The sequence below is a fragment of the Microtus oregoni genome, unplaced genomic scaffold (genome assembly GCF_018167655.1).
Source record: "Microtus oregoni isolate MIOR12 unplaced genomic scaffold, Mior012 000046F_ref0000063, whole genome shotgun sequence".
Lineage (NCBI taxonomy): Eukaryota > Metazoa > Chordata > Mammalia > Rodentia > Cricetidae > Microtus > Microtus oregoni.
In genome coordinates this window covers 14925828-14934164 of record NW_024543220.1, presented here as the reverse complement: position 1 = coordinate 14934164, position 8337 = coordinate 14925828, and the positions used below count along the sequence as shown (strand labels likewise).

The 8337-nt window shown below is 50.7% G+C and overlaps 1 non-coding gene across 1 annotated transcript; it reads right to left on the bottom strand.

Moving 5' to 3' along the window:
• Window positions 1–7986: 7986 nt before the first annotated feature.
• Trnak-cuu lies at window positions 7987–8059 on the bottom strand. Its single transcript has one exon. It is a non-coding gene; the product is annotated as a tRNA-Lys (tRNA).
• Window positions 8060–8337: the final 278 nt, after the last annotated feature.

The following is an 8337-nucleotide window of genomic DNA, read 5'->3' as shown; positions in this document are numbered from 1 at the left end:
CCTCCCAGCCAGATTCACTGAGGCAGGAGGATTTCCAGTCTGAGGTCAGCCTAGGAAGTCTCTATCTCAGAAAAAAACGCAGAGACAGGGTTCTGGGTATGGGGTCCAGGCAGAGAGGGTCCCCTGCTTCATGGGAGGAGCTCTTGGGTGCCTCTGGGCTTCTGAGGGAAAGCTCAACCACCGTGGAGACCCTGCTGCAGCCAGAACATTGGTTCACAGGCATAGAGGCAATGCTGGACTGTGGGCATGATGGTGGGTACCCCAGTGTACACACACGATGCCTAGTCTAGCCACAAGCAGGGATGCTTGCTTTGGGGGTAAAGGTGCCATGAAGGGATGGAGGGAAGCTGTTCTGGAAATGGCCCTCAGGAAGGGCTCTGTAACAAGGGACTTTGGACCGGTGACATTCATGTCTCTGCCTGTCCCTGGTCTCTTTCTCCAGTCTCTGTCACTTCTCTAGGCTGGCTTCTCTGGGCATCTGTCTCCTGCCCCACCCTCGTTATCTCATCTGTCTCCATCCCCTTGTGTGCCTTAGAATGGGGGCAGTAACCAGCCCAGGAGGGGAGCTTAGGGAGTCAAATCTGGCAAATAGTTAGGGGGTGTCAAGGAGATCTTTTTATTTTCTTTAATGTATGCGCATGCTCACGCCGTGTACACATGAAGGCCGGAAGTGGGAATTCAGTGTACCTTGATTGGTTTCCACCTCATTTTTTGGAGACAAGATCTCTCACAAAACCCAGAGTTCACCATCTCAGGTAGGTTGGCTGGCCAGCCAGCTCCCAGAATCCTCCTGCCTCTGCTCCATCCCCTCAGGGGTGACAGAGAAGAGCCACCATGCTAGCAGGTGCTAAGAATTAAATTCAAGTCCCTACGTTTGTGCAGCAGGCACTTTGCCCCTTGAACCATCTTGCCAGACGCTGTCAAGATCTTAGTGGCCCTTCATCCAGGCCCAGAAGAAGGGCTCTACCGGGTGGCAGTGAAAGCAGATGGGGGTCATTTGGGACAAGATACCTGCCCTGAGAGCCACACGGCTCAGCAGGTCCCAGGATAACAGGGATGGCACAGTTCTCTCCATCTCTGTCCTCCCTCCGTCAGGCTCTCTCTTAAGTAGACATGGCAGTTGGGGGGGAGATGGCTGAGACAAGGGGTCGTGGAGTTTCTGCTACCTGAGGATCGCAGGAGAGAGATGAGGAGGGGTGGGGGGGATTCTCCTATTGCTACCTCCACAAACTGGTGTGCAGTCACAAGTCAGTCCCTTGCTCTGTGAACTGGGAAGAGCGGTGACCTCGAAGCTTGCTTGTGCTGATCAGATGAGTTAGGAAACTACCAGGAGGACCCTGCATGCTTGGGAGGGCTCTGATAGGATGCAGGGATCCTGACCCACGTGAGCACTTTGGATGCCATAGCTGATTCCTGTGGTCACACAGCCCTGGGACCAGCCCTAGGGAAAGCTCACCGACATTCCTGAAGTTGTGAGGGCCTCTGCCTACCCCACCCCTACCAAGGAGTTGTACAGTGTGACAGGAGGGTGAAGGCCTGTGGAAATGCAGAATGCTCTTTTCCTTTCTGGAAAGGAAATTTCTGAACATTCTTTCATAAGTGCTTACGCTAATAAATTACATCACACATCTGTGACAATCATTAGCACAATTCAAGGCCAGGTTTTGCCATCTGGGCCTGCAGTGGCACCCACCTGCTCTCCTCCATCGCGGGGTCTTGGCGCTGGTTCTGGCCTTGGAACTGTGAGCAGAAGAGAAGTATCGTTCCTGCTGTGAGACCCTCCACAGCCTGTCTCACAGAGAAGAGATGGCTGCCTGTCAGGCAATGTCCTGAGGTCCCCCTTCCTATTCATAAGAAATGGTAGGAGTAAGAACTCATGTGACAGGGGCTGGGGAGATGACAGGGGCTGGGGAGATGACAGGGGCTAGGGAGATGCCTGACAGTTAGGAGCAAGCCCTGCTCTTGCAGAGGACCCTGATTCAGTTCCTAGCACCCGTATGGATGTCTCACAACTGCCTATAACTCCAGCTCCAGGGGCTCCATCACCCTCTGCTAGCCTCTGCACACAAAGACACATAAAATAAAAAGAAATATTAAAAAGAAATAAAAAGAGACGCACTTGGGTGATCTGAAGTCTCCGGGGGTTAGGGTGGGCCTTGCCAACAAAGCCTGGTCTGATGGATTCAGGAGCGGAACTAACCCGCAGAGGAGGAGAAAGACGGTTACTGACAGTAACAAACGCTTTCCCAAGCTAGAACTTAAATAATCAGGATATCCATGTTTGTGTTATCTCTTCCTTGTATCATTTTCTGTCTCCCTGTGTGATTGCACCAGTTAGCATTTGGTGTGGCTGCAAATGTCAGATAATCCAAATTCACAAAGACTTCAATAGCCGAGTAACATCAGTTTCTTGTGCTCCGGTATCCAGAAGTAAGCAGTCTGGAGCTAATGTAGTGATCCCTTGATCCAGAACTCAGCCACTTTCTCGTGGGTGACTGTCATTTTCAACAGATGACTTCCTCCCAGTGACTCAAGATCGCTGCCAAGACCCAGATCATGACATCTGCATCCCAGCCAGCTCAGAGAAGGAAGGCATCAGCAATTACGGTCTACTTTGTCTCTGCTACTGACATAGGTCACGTGTGAACCGGACTGTCCCCTGGAGCCAGGACTTCATCCCAAGGCCACGCTTAGTTGCAAGGAAGGCTGGGAATTAGAATGCATATTCTGGGCAGCCGTGTGCCCTGCTGGTGCCTTCGCCAAGGATCGGAGAGAGACCTAGGGAGGCAGCTGCTGGCTGACGGGGCTCTGCTGCCTCCTCACGTGCAGGTTCTGTGCTGTAATGACTGGTTTGGACCCTTTCCAATTTATTTCACGTTCCGGGTAACCATATTAGTGAGAATTGCTTTTCTCCATTTGTGCTATTTCGTTGGGATTTATTTCCCAATGTGTGACAACCTGCCAGGTTGAAGGGTGTGAGGCGTTCTCTCTGGCAGGAGCTGCGGACTGGTCTCCGGAACACTGGGGCAGCGAAGAGTTTCGGAAGCCTGTAGTTTTGTTTCCTCCCGAGGTTGTGTTGCCTCCCTCCTCCTTCCTATCTCCTCCCCACTCTCCTTTTTTCCCTTCCCTCTCCTTTCTTGCCTTCCTTTCTTTCTTTAAAAAATATTTTTATTGCCAGACGGTGGTGGCCAATGCCTTTAATCCCAGCACTCGGGAGGCAGAGGCAGGTGGATCTCTGTGAGTTCAAAGCCAGCAGGGTTTACAGAGCTGCAGAGTTGTGGGACAGGCTCCAAAGTTACACATAGAAACCCTGTCTCTACACACACACACACACACACACACACTGTGTGTGTGTGTGTGTGTGTGTATGTAAATTTATGTGCACAGATATTTTATTTGCCTGAATGTCTGTGCACCATGTACATGCAGTGCCCACTGAGGTCAGAAGGGAGTGTTGGATTCTCGGGAACTGGAGTTACAGATCCATGTAGGTGCTAGAAACTGAGCCCAGGTCCTCTGCAAGAGCCGCCAGTGCTCCTAACTACTTAGCCATCTTTCCAACTCCGCCCCCGCTACTTTGTAGCCTAGGCTAGCCTCAGGCTGGCAGCACAGACCTCCTGCCTCAGAATCCAGGACTGGATCACAGGAGTGAGCCTCCATGCCCAACTACTTTTATTTATTCTGTTTGCTTCTGTTTTTTGTTTGTTTGTCTGTTTGGTTTTGTTTGGTTTTGGAACAGTCTGGTGTAGCTCAGACTGGACTGGAACTTGCTATGTAGGCAAGGATAACTTTGAATTCCTGATTCTCCTGCCTCCACCTCCCAAGTTATAGAATTTCAAATATGTTCCACTGTTCCCAGCTCATTTGCATGTCTTTTTTTTCAATTTAAAAGATTGTGAAGGCTGTTTAATTTTTTAAAGTTTAAAGTCACATTTTTTTATGTGTGTGTGTGTGTGTGTGTATGTGTGTGCCCGATCTGTGGAATATAGTTGGTGGTCAGAGGACAGTTTTGGGAGTTTGTTCTTTTTCACTCTTGTGGCTCCCAGGGATTGAACTCAGCTACCCAGACTCTGCAGCAAGTGCCTTTACCTGCTCAGCCACCTCACCCTACTGAATCTCCAATTTTGTATCCGTTGATAGCTAGCTGAGAGTTTTGACCTGGGCTAATTTCCAATCTGTATATTCTCAAAGAATAACTAATTTTGTTTCCAATTAGAAGGCAAATTCAAAGCTGATAAAGCTAAGGCTTGGAAGATGAGGCACAGGGCATCTGGGCCAGAGCCCATACTGGAACTAGCTGACCCCTAAGCCGGGGTTCACATACACAGGGCTAGTTTAAATGATGAAGCACGGATGCTCCAATGTGGCTGCCAGCAAGAAGATCGCTGCATGGGAACCTGAGGACCTCCTAGATGAGGTTTGGTCCTACTGAGCCCCTCTGCTTATGCAGGAACCCCTTCCTCTCCTAATCCCTGCATGTGCTCCCCTGAACCCAGAAAACAGACAAGATGGGCAAGAGGGGAGAAGACGCCCGGCGGGCCTGAGTCCGCGCCCTCTTCTCACCTTCAAGACTCTGAATGCTGCAATAACTACAAGAGAGAACAGGGAGGTGCTGAGAGGTGTGTGGACCGTCTGCCCTCCCTCCCCAAACTCAGCTCACCTGTGTCCACACCCCTGTCCCACCCTGTATCTGCCTAGGGACTCACCACGGGGACTCGGCCACACCCCAGCAGCAAGGATTAGATTTATCTTCATTTCTCTCAGGGAATGGGTATTGGGGTCTCTTGTGACATCCAACGCTCCCGGCGCTTTATCAATGTGAGCACAGCCGCACAGAGAGGCTGTCACTTTCTCAGGGTCCCCTGTGGCTAGTGGCAGAGCCCCACAGAGTCCGGACTGCAGTTCTATTCTACTCTATATTGTTCGGGTTTTGCTTGATTGATTTGTTTAAGAGGCAGGGTCCCACGTGGCCCAGAATGCCCTTGAACTTGCCACGGAACTTATCGCTGAGGTTGACCTTGAACTCCTGATCTGTGTGCAGTAATTTATAGGCGTGTACAGTCACACCCAGGATGCAAGGCCACTTTATCAGGCTCCCATCAGGACCTTGGTTATCAGCTGGAGAGACGTGCCTCTTTGGGCCCTCCTAAGGGCTCCAGCTAGTGAGCCTGATTAGGGGCAGGGAGCCTGAGCCACACAGGGCTGCCTTGCAGCTATTTCTCCCCTGTGTGTGTCTGAAGAGAAACTGGGGGACTAGGAAGGGACCCTCAGTGGCTTGCCATGGACCAGCAGTGCATGAGATATTATAACCACGGTACCAACTGAGTCCATAACTCTCAGTAGGGGTGAAAGTCCAGTAGGCTTGCATTTTTCTGAAATTTTCCACAGGAATGTTCCTGAGCTGGTTTGAGAACTCAGGGCACCCTCCACTAAGTCAAGGATATATAAAGAGGGAGGGGGAAAGTGGCAGCGAGGGCTGAGGCAGGGGGAGACTGCTTTAAAGAGAGCTCTACAAATAAATAAATAAATAAATAAATAAATAAATAAATAAATAAATAGAGCTCTAGCCACCCCACAGACTCAGACTTCTACCTACAAGAAACACCATGGTGAAAGAGACGGGTGTAACATGAGTGGGTGAGGATGGGGAGAGCTACAAACCTCCAGCAAGCATAGAACACACTTGGCATCTCAGCCCTCAGAAAGTGGACACAGGATCAGGATGCAAGGCCAGCCTGGGCTACATGAGAACCTATCTGTGTCAGTTACTTTTCCTGTGGCTGTGATAAACTCTTGGGGGGAAAAGCAACTTAAGGGAGAAAGGATTTGTCATGGCTCACAGTTTAGGATACAATGTATCATGGTGGAGAAGCCATGACAGCAAACACCTGAGATGGGTGGTCACGTGGCACTGGTGGTCACGTCCCCTGCACAGTCAGAAACCAGAGCCAGATGAATGCCCAGCTCACTTTGTCCTTTTATACAGTCAAGGAGTCCAGCCAGGGAATGGTGCCGCCCACGGTGGGCAGGTCTCCCATCTCAATTAAGCTAACCAAGATAACCCTCCACAGGCATGCTGAGATGTCTACCCCTCGGGTGACTGGGGTAAGAAATAAAGTTTGGTGTCTGCATGACAAGCCGTAGCAGGATTGCCCATACAGGCTCTGCTCCCAACAGCCAAAAGTGGAAACAGCCCAGGTTTCCACCGGGCGTCATGAGCCAATCATCGATGCAATAATTTAGCCACTAAAATTAGCAACTGAGTGTGGCAAGAGGGCAGGTCTGTAGGGCAGAGCATTAATTAAGAGCTCCTGGGAGTGGGTGGGCGTGGGCATTGGGGAATAGAGACTAATAGGTACAGGATTTCTTCTGAGAAGTAATAAAAATGTTCAAAAATTAATAGTGGTGGAGTTTGCCACTGCTCGAAATATAGTTTTAAAAGTAACCTATAGTGTGCTGCAGCACCCGTCTGCGCTCTATGCACTACCACACAGTTCACGAGCTTCAGGCAAGGAGCTGGAGATTGAAACACACAGAGACTCACAGACAAAGACAGAGACACGGACCTCTCGTCACTGGTAAGAAGCCCCTTATTCAACAGCACCACGGAGGCTTATATACCCAACACAGTCAGGTGGGCCCACAGGTGAAAACCTTATCCTCTGATCCTCAAGGCCAAGGCAACACGTGCTCGTGAAGCAGAGCTGGTAAACAACTTTGACACAGCTTTCAGTAACTCAGATCAGAAGGAAAGTAAAGATCTCTAGCAGGGAAGAGCAGCTGGAGGCCAGGACTCCAAATGGTCCCAACAGTGTGCTTTAGGACGGTGACATTTATGGTCTGTAAAGTCCAAAGCCGCTGCATTCTTTGAGAGGCCACAGCAGCAGGGCTTATCTGAGACAACAGGAGACAGTCACAACCTTCTGTTTCTGCTGGGTCGGGGGATACTGTCTCAGTTTCTGTTCCTGTCACTGAGATAAAATACCTTCACAAGAGCAACTTAAGTGGGATGGCTTCATTTTAGCTTGAGATCCAATGTATAGTCAGTCCATTATGTCAGGACAATGGGAGCTGGAGGCTGCTGGTCACATCCACAACCAGGAAGCAAAGAGCGGTGAATGCATGCGTGCTGTTCGGGAAGAGGAGAAGGGCAGAGGAGTGGAGAGGAGGGGAGAGAAGGAGAGGAGAGGGGAGGGGAGGCTTTCTCCACTTACACAGTTCAGGATCCCAGCCAGGGAACTGTCCCACCCAACACAGGTGAGTCCTCCTACCTCAATTACCATAATCCAGGCAACCCCACCACAGGCAGAGGCCCATCTCCTGGATTCTGTGGAGTTGACAGTTCACATCATCCGACATCAAATCTTCACCTAACACATGTGAAAGCAAGGACGAGCACATTGTGCCAGTCAGATACAGTTCACATCATCCGACATCAAATCTTCACCTAACACATGTGAAAGCAAGGACGAGCACATTGTGCCAGTCAGATACCCCACGCCTTGTTTGAAAGTCTTGTCTAATCTTGCCCCGCCTGCTGGTGACTCAGTTTACAGAAATCAGTGATGGAGGAAGGTCATTGGCTAATAAAGGCACGGCCCTGGCCCATTTTATTGGTTAGAGGATAGGTGGGAGGAGTAGGCAGAACAGGACGCTGGGAGGAAGAGGAAGTGAGCTCAGTCTCGACAGCTTTCCTCTCAGGAGCAGACGCCTGAGAGAGACGCCATGCCCTGCTCCCGGCATGAAGCTCCGACCCAGGATGGACTAGGATGGACTAGGCTAGAATCTTCCCGGTAAGACCGGTTCTCACAGATTATTAGAGATGGGTTGATTGGGATGTGAGAATTAGCCAGTAAGGGCTAGGGCTAAAGGGCCAAGCAGTGATTAAATGAATACAGTTTGTGTGTTGTTATTTCGGGGCATAAGCTAGCCGAGCAGGCGGCCGGGGTGCTGGGAACGCAGCCCCGCTGCCCTTACTACATTTGGCGCCCAACGTGGGGCTCGAACCCACGACCCTGAGATTAAGAGTCTCATGCTCTACCGACTGAGCTAGCCGGGCTAGCTATGAAGTAGTGAGGGCAGCGGGGCTGCGTTCCCAGCACCCCGGCCGCCTGCTCGGCTAGCTTATGCCCCGAAATAACAACACACAAACTGTATTCATTTAATCACTGCTTGGCCCTTTAGCCCTAGCCCTTACTGGCTAATTCTCACATCCCAATCAACCCATCTCTAATAATCTGTGAGAACCGGTCTTACCGGGAAGATTCTAGCCTAGTCCATCCTAGTCCATCCTGGGTCGGAGCTTCATGCCGGGAGCAGGGCATGGCGTCTCTCTCA